Below are 14,023 nucleotides of genomic sequence, written 5' to 3'. Positions count from 1 at the left end.
TGAATTTCTATGTTTTTTAGCGTAAAGTACTATATAATTACTGTACGTTAATACAATCACCGACATACACAGCCTGTGGCTAGGTCTTACGGCCAACCCCCCTGCCATGCATGCACCCAACCCCACGCTGCACACGGTCTTTGGCTGTGCGTGACAGAGTAGAATGTGTGAGTGGATGAGGGTTGTTTTTTCCATTAGGCTTTGGATCCAAGGGTACCTGCTGATTCCCCATGAAGGATTTCCATCCCTAGATATCTATAAATGTCTTTCTTTGATAACTTCCAAACTACTGAACACATTGATCAGAGCACAATAGAGAAAGGCAGAAAGGGGAGAAAAAAGAAGAAACGAGGTAGGAAACAGTGGCAAAGGAAAACAATGGGAATAAAAAAGAACCTACGCTATTAAAAAAAAGATTGGAAGTGTTGGGAGGTGGAAGTAAGAGGCATGAGTTGGAATTAACACTAGGCAGTCTTAGATTTCAGCTACGCAAAAATTGAGCAGTACTGACTGCGAGTTCCTAAGATAAACTTTGGGCCTTTGCACTGTTATTATTTTATTGATTCATTCATTTTTGACACATTAAACACTGTTTAAAGAGAGTAAAGCCTCTCTATGACTCTGGCTTGCTTCTTCCCGAAATATTATTGGTCTACTTAGTTTGAATTGCCTCTTGGTTGTTAAATCTTTTGAACGCTACCTCAGTGCCCCTCTAAAGTATATTACAATATAACTGTTAAACAAGTATTTTTCCCTTCCACCCACTCAGAGTTTTGCATTTTGTTTTGTTGGCATTATTTAACTTTTTTTTTTTTCCCAAAACCTTTATTGCTCCTTTTAGTCTTACACAGCATCTGGCCTACAACCCAACGGGCCGGCCGCCACATCATTGCTGAACTAGCCTCATTATTGTAAAAGTCTGTATATCTGTTGCTGTTTTCGTGGTCTGGTTACTTCGTACTTAAGTAAAGGAGCATCATTCACAAGTAATGTTCTAATTTGAATAGGTTTGGTTTTTTGTTTTTTCAACAATAAACAACGTGCAAAATCAACAAAGAAATCACAGGTAGGTCGTCATGTGCTGAAGTGAGTCCGCATACACTATGCCGTGCAAAGTTTCTTACTATTTAACTTTTTTTACATTTTCTTTGATCATTGATTTAGCTAGTTTGTTAACAGCTACGTCCAAAGTTTTCGCCATTTTAGACTGCCTATGACGCAAGCAGACATTTTAATGATGAAAGCATAGTTCTCCATTGAAAGAACCAAAGTGAACATTTGATCGACTAATATACTCTTATCAAGAGGAGTCCACACATTTATTAGCCTTTGTGTAAATCCATCCTGAAAATGGTGATCTGGATTACAAAATAATCCTTTGACCCATGTTTTCTGGTTCTGTAGATCATGTATGTCTGGGTTGGAACCAAGCGTCACTGCTCTCTGCTGTGTCCGCTCTTGTACTCTTCGACATATCAAGAGCCGTATTCCACCTCTATGTAAACCCAAGGAGTGGGTTTGGAATGGATCAGAGTAAAAGAAACATCAGGGATCAGATCCTTCCAACCCAGTCAAGGCCAACTAGTCAGTTTTAGAGCCTTTCTATCATTCTGATGTTTTCTACTTGACATATGCATCAGAAAATTGAACCTCTAGATATGTACTGACTCCACCCTAATTTCAGCTGAAAAATGGGCCAGACATCCAGAATAGCATCCCAACATGCCTGAATCACATGTCCCTCTTGGCGAAAGAGCTTATCCTGTCCATCAACAGAGCCAAGGCTAAGGCAGTAGCACTTTCAGGAGTACTCACAAACTAGGTAGCATTCACCATGCGTTCAAATCTCAGTCCACCTCCTTCCACCCGCTTTCATTACCCAATTGAATGTATTGGCAGGCAGCATCAATTTGCAGATCTTCATGCTTCACAAACTGCTTCAGCTTCTCCAGATGAGTTGAGCTGACAAGAGCTGTGGCAATATGTCTTGATTATTGCATCATCATCTGCATTGAATACCTGCTAAAACCTAATTAGTAGACTAGAAAGGCTCCAGAACCAAACTGCTAGAATGTAAATAATATACTATTGGATAGACTACACCTATCCCTCCTGAAAGTGCTCCTCAGGCTCCTGGAACATATGGGAATAGACTTCAAGATTCCCAGCACTGTACATAAAGTTTACTGGTTCCAAACAGATCACTTGAAAAACGTAGAATGGTGCGGCAAAGCAAAAATGATAAGCCACGTTTGCATTCCACTCTACTGTTAATTATGCAAAAAACACCGTTAACAAAGCAAAGCAATACTGCTAAATTACAAAAAACTTTCCTCTTGCAAGATCTGAAGAAAAGCACTATATTTTTAACTGCCAAAAAGGATTCTGACTGACTGCAGCGCCATTTGCTTAGTCAGAGTGTCATGGGCCCCAGTGCAAGGAAGGAAATGGGCATCCTTGCTGTGGTTTAAATTGTAAAAACAGCAATGATGCGGATTCAGTTGGCACAACAGGCCTCAGGACCCCAGTGCCATTGTACCTGCTGCACCATTTAAAGCTACGCCCTTGTGCAGTTCAGTATGTAGTCACTGCTTGTCTACCAATGAACCCCTCTTTGGGCTTTTTGATCTTCAATATATTCAATAACTCGACCTTGCCACAACTATTGGGGAACCGTGGTACCCAACAAACTCTGCCAGACTGTTTCCAAGAGATCTTTAATTCGCCCTCTTCCTCCAGTCCTATGTTAGCTTCCATCCATGATGTTATTGTTCCTTACTCCTCATCTCTCCAGGCAGTGCCAACACAGCGCTTATTTGCTGCTCATTTCATCTGCAGTGCGTTGCATGCCACATGGCCACTCCCTCTAAAGCAGGCGGCCATTATGGAGTGCCGTTGTCAACGGCGTATCATTGGTTTTTTTCAAAAAACAAAATGGAGAGCTAGGACACTAGGACGGCCGTCCTTATCCCTATAATGTATGATATAACCAAAGAATACGGCCAGTAAATTGACTATCTACCAATAGAATGTCTGGCACCTCATAGGTTTGTTAAGAAAACCCTCACACACCAACCTGGTTGGTGTCATTCTTCATCATCGGGTCCAGCCAGGTAGCTGAATGCTACCCGGCTGTGCTTCGACACCTATTTACAGTGGAGCAGGTTTGAGGTGTACGTGAGTGTGATGAAGTGAGTGAAATATATAAAAATACCTCCAGATTTCTACCTGTTGCTTTATTCGTGGTGATCTGGGGTATGATTAACCCTTTCGATGCTCATGACGAGCTCAGCTCGTCATGATGCACAGTTGAGCTGTGCTGATGACGAGCTGAGCTCGTCATGAAAGCAGCAGAAGAGCAATTTTCAGCACGGGGGGGGGGAAACGCCTAGCAGCCAAGGTGTTAAAAAGGACAAGAGAGTGAATAATGGGACTACAGACACTATGTGTAGTTGGTTATTATCCTCAGGTCGACATGTTTCAGCCCATATCAAAAAATATTTGGGCTTTCTTCAAGACCTCTCTGAATAAAGTGGGTGATGTGAAAAATAGTGAGTGGTAGAAAAATTACCATGTGAAAAGCATTTTTAACACTTACACTAAGGAGTGCTCTTTATGCGACGAGGACTCCTTAGTTCCTCATAAAATGCAGAATACATTAATTCTCCTGTGAGCGTTCATATCTGGTCCCGGGTGGGAAGAACACCTCTTTTCGTTCACATATTGTGGTGATGGCGTCTTCCACGAAAAACCTATTGTGGGTCCCTAGGATCAGGATGGTATCATTGTTTTACCATTTTGAGATGACCCGCACATTGGTTCTAAGCGAGGCCACCATGCTGGAACTTTAAAACATCAATAGATTATGTACAATACCTCTGCAAGACTGACACCTGATGCTATGTTTAGTTTAGTTTTTACAAGTATGTGCCCGACATGTTTAGATGGCAGCATGGTGTATTTATTTTTTCTACTTGTGTTCTTTTAATTTATCTTGCATATGTTGTTGAGCCTGAGTGTGTTTTATTGCAGGTGTGTCAGAGGGTGAATGCAAGAATGAGCCTGTGGATGGCTGAACCAATGCATGAGTGCTAAAATGAGTGACAGAGTGGACGTATGATGACTTGTTGAATGCCTAAACCCATCCATGACACAAAACCTTGGGAAACATCCTTTACAACGCAACTTTTACCACGCAGTGCTTTTACATCGCAACTTTTACAACGCAAACCATGCTGCGGGGCGCTCTAGGATAGGGAATAGATTTAATTTACTATCCAACACCTTCCCTACTGTCCACGGGGACTGGAGTTGGAATAGTAAATTAAACTATTCACTATACAGCACCCCTCAACACTATGCGTTGTAAAGGCATGCGTTGTAAAAGTTGCGATGTAAAAGTATGCGATGTAAAAGTATGCGTTGTAATGTCATACATCCCAAAACGTTCCTTCATACGAAAGGCCTCTAGCATCGACAATTCTTGGATGATTGTTTTCCCCCAGCATGTCCTGTTTTTGTTTAAAGAAAGTAAAACAGCGGATTTGCTCGATTTTAATTTATAATTTTTTTTTTTAGCAAATCAGCCACGATAGCAGCCAGCATATCAGACTCTAGGCAGGATGCAAAGGATGAGAATGCTGCCAAGGTTTCCAGTTGATGCCGCTAATAATGAGGGGTTGAAGTGACGGAGATGCTTAGTGAAAAAAAACCTCAAATTAAATCACTATTTCAACTCAATCAGGCCTGCACACAGCAACCACGACAAATAACCTAAAGACGACATTACACCCACTGACGTGGAACAGTTTTAAACAATCAACCCACTCGTTCGAATGGCGCGAGAGCATTCATGCAGAGAGAGGAGAACAAAAATACCCCCGGCACACAAATGTACAATCCCACCGGGGGCGTGGCTAAGAATTCTGCTGCAGGAAAGTGACACCAGCAGCTGACTTACACCTAGTTTCTGTTTGTCGGTTTCAGAATGATCATTCATGTTCGATGTGAAGCAGAGGCTGGATGTCTGCAGATGCACACTTGGTCATCTGGAAAGAGGAATCACTTTTAATGGTAAGATCTCATTTTATCTCTGTTCTTATTTTTGTCATGCATAAGAGAATCCTGCTGAGCTGACGCTGTATGTTACAGACCTTAAATGGCAGCTGGACTAAAATTGAGAGTATGTGACGCATGAGCACCAACTGAGAAACAGGTGTCCCTAACTTGAAGATGAGGAGCTGGGGAAACATTCTTTATTTTATGCAGGTGGGAGGCACCGACACTCATTCACAGGGCCCAGTACTTCATTTCATCGTCAGAATTTCACCCAGAGAAAGGGAAAAACTTTATAGTTTTGGAATATAATAAGGCCACCATCCCTGTGGTTGCAGCTAATCACACAGGACGCAAATTGTGATCTGCCTCATGAATATTAATTAGGCAGGCCCTTCTGCGACTCCCTGCGATTTAGTATTTTGTGAACTGACCTATTGGTACATAGGTTGGTTCGCAAATACCATTTCAATCGCAATAGGTGTGCAATTTGCAACCACTTTTTGCAAATCGAATACTAGTACACCAGGGCCTAAGTTTTGGACACTAAGCAATTTGTGATAGGGATTTCCATATTCTGCTCCACAGTATCAGAATTAGTGAAAGTTTGCTCTTATAAATTGCACTTGCGAATACAGCAGGTGGGCCAGTACGGTGGCTTTTCCGTATTCACACATGCAGGGGTGAGAAAGTTGGTATTCAGGAGCAGGTGGTCCTACAAATTACAGTGAACACCCACAAACTAGTAGGTTTCTAGGCATTCTCAAATAAATTACAGATAGTTTCACACCCCAGAAACGCAAGCAAACCGACTTCTGTGCCAATTAACGCAGCACCTTCCTGTCCTTTCCAGGGTGGGGAAAAACAGAGAAGCCCCCCATGTGTAAATATGTAGGGTAAGACGTATTTCGACAGGGAAAGATATTTTTCCTGTGGAGAAAACAAGTAATCATTTACATCCCATACTAAAGTTGAATTTTACTTCTAAATTAACAATGAATACATCATCAGTCGTGTGTGTCTCATTTAGTACAGATATTAATAATGACCTTTAATTATAGGATAACTTGCACTAAATCATTTCCAAGTGCTTAAACAATAGGGGAAAATGTTACCTAACCGAATGGTACTTGTTTTTAGACTTCTGAAGGATCAACAGTTGAGTCATTCTTGAAAGTTTTAAGTTGTGCAGGCACTTAGCAGATTAAACTACCTCCCCCTTTTACATCAATGGAGAGAATGTGTAGCGACATATACCGTACATGTGCCTTTCTGCATCAACTACACCAAAATCTCACTTTAAATTGTACCTGATAGAAGTGCTCATCCGTGGTGTATCTTTTACAGTGTCTCTGGGCTATCTCATGGCTTTCCTGATGATGACTTACTTAGCTCATAGCCCATCTACCGCAGTGCGTGGAAGAAAAGCTGGTTTTACAATACGTTGGGCAGTTTTAAAATACTTAGAACCAGATTTACCAAGGACCTGCACCAGTGCAAAGTGACGCAACGTGTTGCATGTTACTTATTTTTGCATTTTGCAATGGAAAGGTGTTCTTTTCTCAGTACTTTGCGCTGCTTTGCGTCACTTTGCGTCAAGGGGGCATTATTGGAGCGTTACTGGGGCTGATCGGCACAAACACCATTGGGTTTTGATGCAAAGCCTGATCTAGTCGGATAGCCAGACCATGCTCTGCATCAGAGACTGACACCTCTTTCAAGCAGGCACTAACAAGGAGAAATATTTTCACTTCTCAAAAAAGAAATTCATTGCATGTGTGATGCAGTGCTCTACACACATCCAGTGTGTGGGATCCTTCTATGTTTGTCTACACGTAGAATTTTGACTGGAAGGGTATCCTTTCCCTTCCTGTGAATTCTGTACTTGACAGCACGCATTGACCTCCACAAGGCTATGTTTAATGTTAAGCAGCCTTTTAGAGAACCAGTGTTTTGTATCACAATGGCAGCAGACCAATATTGACTGAACAGTTCAGCACAAAAAATGTGGTTGCTGAGCTGCGTTGCATGAAAAACGTTTAAACTTTAGCCATAACTTTCAAGCCTCCAGCCCAACATAGATGGGATCCAACATGAAACGATAAGCAACACTTTAATTTTCAAGGGATATTCACCATTTCAAAGTGAAAAGCCGGTATACAGTCAAAATATCGAGTTTTTATTATCGATTTGCATTAATATCGATTAAAAAATATAGAATGGACAGAATATAGACTGGGCAGAATATAGACTACAAAAATATCGAATAGGATAGCATTAATATCGAATTAAAAAATATAGAATGGACATAATATCGAATGGACAGAATATAGACTACAAAAATATAGAATGGACAGAATATAGACTACAAAAATATAGAATGGACAGAATATAGAATACAATATTATAGAATGGACAGAATATAGACTACAAAAATATCGAATTTGAAGTAAGTAGGTTAATATCAATTTTTTAAGTGTTTTTTATGATAGTATATGGTTGAAAAGTGTATATTTATTTTGTTATTTATATTAATTATTTATTTTGTGTGGTATTTAATTTTTGCGTAATATAATTCTGTAGCCGGTTGTGGGTTTATAGGGGAATTGGGTGGGAAGTAATTTAATTATAATTAACTAAATATGTTAATTTATGTATTGGTATTTATTTTGAATTAATTGTTAATTAATTATTAATTGGTAATTAATTAAAATATAATTGGTAATTATTTTTAATTAATTGATTAATTGATAATTATGTTAATTTTAGTAATTTATTTTCTGTAGCGGGTTGTGGGTTTATAAGGGAATAGGTTGGGAAGTAATTTAATTATAATTAATTAAATATATTAATTTATTTATTGGTATTTATGTTGACTTACTTAATTATTATTTGTTAATTGGTAATTAATTAAAATATAATTGGTAATTAATTAAAATTAATAGATTAATTGATGAATATGTACATTTTACTAATTTATTTTCAGTACCGGGTTGTGGGTTTATAGGGGAATAGGGTGGGAAGGTATTTATTTATAATTAATTAAATATGTTAATTTATTTATTGTTATTTATTTTGAATTAATTGTTAATTAATTATTAATTGGTATTTAATTAAAATATAATTGGTAATTATTTTTAATTAATTGATTATTTGATAATTATGTTAATTTTAGTAATGCATTTTCTGTAGCGGGTTGTGGGTTTATAGGGGAATAGGGTGGGAATTAATTTAATTATCAATAATTAAATACTTTAATTGATTTATTGGTATTCATTATGAATTAATTATTAATTAATTATTAATTGGTAATTAATTAGAATATAATTGGTAATTAATAAAAATTAATAGATTTATTTATTTTCAGTAGCGGGTTGTGGGTTTATAGGTGAATAGGATGGGAAGGTATTTAATAATAATTAATTAAATATGTTAATTTATTTATTTGTATTCATTTTGAATTAATTATTAATTAATTATTATTTGGTAATTAATTAAAATATAATTGGTAATTAATGAAAATTAATAGATTAATTGATAAATATGTTAATTTTAGTAATTTATTTTCAGTAGCGGGTTGTGGGTTTATAGGGGAATAGGGTGGGATGTTATTTAATTATAAATAATTATGTTAATTTATGTATTGTATTTATTGTGAAATAATAGGTAATTAATGATTAATTGGTAATTAATTAGAATATAATGGGTAAATAATTTTAATTAATTTAGTAATTGATAATTATGTTAATTGTATTAATTTAGTTTATGTAGTGGGTTGTGGGTTTATAGGGGAATAGGGTAGGGAGTAATTTAATTGTAAGTAATTCTATTTTTAAATTATTTTTTTTATTTTATCCAATTTTTTATTATTTTCTAATTGTTAATTAATTTATTGTTAATTGGTAAATATTTTGTATTAGTAGGTAATTATTTTTTATTAATTTTATATTTTTAATTGATTAATTACTATATTATATAAAAAGTGTTAAGTATTTTAATTAATTTGTAATTGATATTATTATTTTTTTTATTTTTATTTATATATGAAGTATTTAATTTCCCTACTGTTGGACTCACTGGAGTGGGAATAGTAATTTTTACCCTCCTGCTATCTAATGCTTTCCCTACTGTTGCACTCACTGGAGTGGAAATAGTAATTTTTACCCCTACTCTATCCAATGATTTCTCTACTGTTGCACTCTCTGGAGTTGGAATAGTAATTTTAACCCCTACGCTATCCAACGCTTTCCCTACTGTTGCACTGTCTGGAGTTGGAATAGTAATTGTTACCCCTACGCTATCCAATGCTTTCCCTACTGTTGCACTCTCTGGAGTGGGAATAGTAATTTTTACCCCTACGCTATCCAACGCTTTCCTTACTGTTGCACTCTCTGAAGTGGAATAGTAATTTTTACCCCTACGCTATCCAACGCTTTCCCTACTGTTGCACTCTCTGGAGATGGAACAGTAATGCTTACCCCTACGCTATCCAATGCTTTCCCTACTGTTGCACTCACTGGAGTGGGAATAGTAATTTTTACCCCTACGCTATCCAATGCTTTCTCTACTGTTGCACTCTCTGGAGTTGGAATAGTAATTTTTACCCCTACGCTATCCAACGCTTTCCCTACTGTTGCACTGTCTGGAGTTGGAATAGTAATTGTTACCCCTATGCTATCCAGTGCTTTCCCTACTGCTGCACTCTCTGGAGTGGGAATAGTAATTTTTACCCCTACGCTATCCAACGCTTTCCTTACTGTTGCACTCTCTGGAGTGGAATAGTAATTTTTACCCCTACGCTATCCAACGCTTTCCCTACTGTTGCACTCTCTGGAGATGGAACAGTAATGCTTACCCCTACGCTATCCAATGCTTTCCCTACTGTTGCACTCTATGGAGTTGGAATAGTAATTTTAACTCTACGCTATCCAATGCTTTCCCTACTGTTGCATTCTCTGGAGTGGGAATAGTAATGTTTACCCCTACGCTATCCAGCGCTTTCCCTACTGTTGCACTCTCTGGAGTTGGAATAGTAATTTTTACTCTAACGCTTTCCCTACTGTTGCACTCTCTGAGTGGGAATAGTAATTTTTACCTCTACGCTATCCAACGCTTTCCCTACTGTTGCACTCTCTGGAGTGGGAATAGTAATTTTTTCCACTACGCTATCCAACGCTTTCCCTACTGTCGCACTCTCTGGAGTGGGAATAGTAATTTTTACCCCTACGCTATCCAATGCTTTCCCTATTGTTGCACTCTCTGGAGTGGGAATAGTATTTTTTACCCCTACGCTATCCAGCGCTTTCCCTACTGTTGCTCTCACTGGAGTGGGAATAGTAATTTTTACCCCTACGCTATCCAACGCTTTCTTTACTGTTGCACTCACTGGAGTGGTCATAGTAAATTTTACCCTTTCCGCTATCCTACGGTAGAAATATTGTAATTTTTTAATTAATATTACGTTTATATATCTATACTACTATTATAAAGAGAGAACTTGCACCTTTTGGCAAGGTAAACTCGGGAACCACAGCGCCAATCTACACACCCGATACATCTATGAAAATGTCAGGGTGTGTAGATGGACATAGGCTATATAAACAAAAAAAACAAGTAAATTAAAAAAATTAAATTTGTAAATAAAGTAGTACCCTGAAAGTTGCGCCGGCCGGGACCTAGCGCTGGCCGTGACGCGACGTGACGACGTGCGTGATGACGACGTGTTGTAGCGGCGGACATGGAGCTGAGGAGCGTAATGTAAACATTGAAATCGGGGCAGACATGGAGCTGAGGAGCGTGGGCGCGTCATGGCGGAGAGGAGCGGAGCGGCAGCTCAGGTAATGTAAACATTGAGAGAGAACTTGCACCTTGGCGCGTCATGGCGAAGAGGAGCGGAGCGATTCAGAAAAGGGGGTGGTGATGGACAGAGTATCTGAATTAAGTCAAGTCAAGTCAAGTCAAAGAATTTATATAGCGCACTACATACCCAGAGGGTCTCAAGGCGCTTAGGGAAGGGGGGAGGATTACTTGTCAAATATCCACGTTTTAAGTTGCTTTCTGAATGCTAGGTGGTTCTGGGTAAGGCGAAGGTAAGTGGGGAGTGAGTTCCATGTTTTAGCTGCCAGGTATGAGAAGGATCTTCCTCCCATAGTGGTCTTGTTAATGCGGGGTACAGTGGCGAGGGCTTGGCTGGAAGAGCGTAGTTGGCGGGAGGGGGTGTAGAAGGACAGTCGAGAGTTGAGGCATTCTGGTCCCATGTCGTAGAGTGATTTGTGTGCGTGGGTCAGCAGTCGGAAAGTGATCCTCTTATCGACGGGCAGCCAGTGGAGGTCTTTCAGGTGGCCAAAGATGTGTTCGTTACGCGGGATGTCTAGTATGATCCTGGCTGAGGCGTTTTGGATTCGTTGGAGTTTCTTCTGGATTTTAGAGGTAGTACCTGCGTAGAGGGTGTTTCCGTAGTCCAGTCGGCTCGTGACCAGAGCATGGGTGACTGTTTTTCTGGTTTCGGTGGGGATCCAGCGAAATGTTTTTTTGAGCATGCGAAGAATGTTGAAGCAGGATGAGGATACGGCACTGACTTGTCTGTTCATTGAGAGTGAAGAATCCAGGATAACGCTTAGGTTCCGTGCGTGGTCTGTCGGGATGGGTGCTTTTCCAAGGGCTTCTGGCCACCAAGAGTCGTCCCATGCAGAGGGGGATGTACCTAAGATGAGGACTTCTGTTTTATCTGAGTTCAGCTTCAGACGGCTGTGTTTCATCCATTCAGCAACTTCTTTCATTCCTTCGTGTAGGTTGGTTTTGGCGGTGCTGGGGTCATTGGTGAGAGAAAGGATCAGTTGGGTGTCATCCGCGTAGGAGATGATGTTGAGATTGTGTTGGCGAGCGATGGCCGCAAGGGGGCTCATGTATACGTTGAAGAGGGTGGGACTGAGTGAGGATCCTTGTGGTACGCCACAGATGACTTCAGTGGCCTCGGACTTGAATGGTGGAAGGCGGACTCTCTGGGTTCTTCCGGTGAGGAACGAGGGGATCCATTCAAGTGCTTTTCCTTGTATTCCGATGTTTCTGAGGCGTTGTAGAAGGGTGCTGTGGCAGACTGTGTCGAAGGCTGCAGAGAGGTCGAGGAGGATGAGGGCGACTGTGTCTCCATTGTCCAGTAGAGTTCGAATGTCGTCTGTTGCTGCGATGAGGGCGGTCTCAGTGCTGTGTTTTGCTCGGAAGCCAGATTGTGAGGAGTCGAGGGATTTGTTGGCTTCGAGGAAAGCGGAGAGTTGGTTGTTGACAGCTTTCTCGATGACTTTGGCCGGGAAAGGAAGGAGCGATATGGGGCGGTAATTTTTGAGTTCGGTGGGGTCCGCTGTGGGTTTTTTCAGAAGGGCGGTGAGTTCAGCGTGTTTCCAGCTCTCCGGGAAGGTGGCGGAGTTGAAGGAGCAGTTGATGACGTCTCGGAGGTGCGGTGCTATGACGGAGTCTGCTTTGTTGAAGATGTGGTGAGGACATGGGTCTGCGGGGGATCCTGAGTGGATGGAGATCATCAGGCGGATGGTGTCCTCAGTGGAGATTGGGTTCCAGTCGTTGAGGGTGTTCAAGGGGGGAGAATGTCCAGCATATGGTTGGGTGGGTTGGTCTCCGGGTTGGTTGTCGAAGCTGTTGTGGATGTCTGCAATTTTGTTGTGGAAGAATAAAGCCAGGGAGTTGCAGAGGGCTTGAGAGGGGGTGATGTCGTTGGAATTGGCCGAGGGGTTGGTAAATTCCTTGACGATGTTGAAAAGTTCCTTGCTGTTGTGGGCGTTGTTGTCTAGTCGATCCTTGAATGCTGTTTTCTTGGCCTTTCGGATTAGTTGGTGGTGTGTGCGGGTGGCGTTTTTGAAGGCGTCCTTGGTGCTAGTGGTTGGGTCTTTTTTCCAGGCCTTCTCAAGGGAGCGGCAGAGTTTTTTGGACTTCTTAAGATCATTGTTGAACCATGAGGCCTTCTTGCTGCCAGGTTTGCTTTGACGTTTTTTCAGTGGTGCTAGGATGTCGGCGGTGTTGGATAACCATAGGGTGAAGTTGGCGGCGGCTTGGTCTGGGTTAGAAGAGTGGGCTGGGGTGTTTAGAAGGAGCGATGAGGAGATCTGGTCGGTGGTGATTTTGTTCCAGTTTCTTTGCAGAGTTGGTTGGAGGTGGTTGGTGAACACTCCTACCCAGTCCAAAGATCAGGGCTTGATACATCACCGTTTTTAGCTCACTGCACCATCCCAGCTCAGAACCTGGCCACATGCAAATTAGTCTGTCCCTGGCCCATGTGCATCATGGGAACAGGGCAGACCAAACTACCAAGCCAATTCTTATACTGGGAAGGACCAAGCTTCCAGGGACCGGTTTCTGGCATTTAAGCCGTCTTCGGCCCGGCTTGCTTGAATCCTGATGGCGCAGTGAGCAAGGGACTCACATCTGAGTATACCCTTCCACACTTATGGTGGACAAAACGATTCAGAAAAGGGGGTGGTGATGGCAGAGTATCTGAATTAAGCAGAACACTCCTACCCAGTCCAAAGATCAGGGCTTGATCCATCACAGTTTTTTAGCTCACTGCACCATCCCAGCTCAGAACCTGGCTACATGTAAATTAGTCTGTCCCTGGCCCAGTACATCATGGGAACAGGGCAGACCAAACTACCAAGCCAATTCTTATACTGGGAAGGAAACAAGCTTCCGGGGACCGGTTTCTGGCATTTCAGCCGTCTTCGGCCCAGCTTGCTTGAATCCTGATGGTGCAGTGAGCAAGGGACTCACATCTAAGTATACCCTTCCACGCTTATGGTGGACAAAACGATACAGAGAAGGGGGTGGTGATGGACAGAGTATCTGAATTAAGCAGAACACTCCTACCCAGTCCAAAGATCAGGGCTTGATCCATCACCGTTTTTTAGCTCACTGCACCATCCCAGCTCAGAACCTGGCTACATGCAAATTAGTCTGTCCCTGG

The 14,023-nt window shown here is 41.1% G+C and overlaps 1 protein-coding gene across 2 annotated transcripts in view; it reads left to right on the top strand.

Moving 5' to 3' along the window:
- The first annotated feature begins 4,975 nt into the window (after positions 1 to 4,975).
- IL21R (interleukin 21 receptor) overlaps positions 4,976 to 14,023 on the top strand; it is a 169,377-nt gene continuing 160,329 nt past the window's right edge. Inside the window, exon 1 of one of the 2 annotated variants that reach the window (XM_086940589.1) lies at positions 4,976 to 5,073. The gene's annotated coding sequence lies outside the window, so the exon portion shown is untranslated. The remainder of the gene's footprint in view (positions 5,074 to 14,023) is intronic. The other variant, XM_086940590.1, reaches the window with a different exon arrangement.

Source organism: Lissotriton vulgaris, chromosome 10 (genome assembly GCF_964263255.1).
Source record: "Lissotriton vulgaris chromosome 10, aLisVul1.2, whole genome shotgun sequence".
NCBI classification, from domain to species: domain Eukaryota; kingdom Metazoa; phylum Chordata; class Amphibia; order Caudata; family Salamandridae; genus Lissotriton; species Lissotriton vulgaris.
The sequence above is the reverse complement of the archived record's forward strand: the minus strand, read 5'-3'. Positions and strand labels throughout refer to the sequence as shown.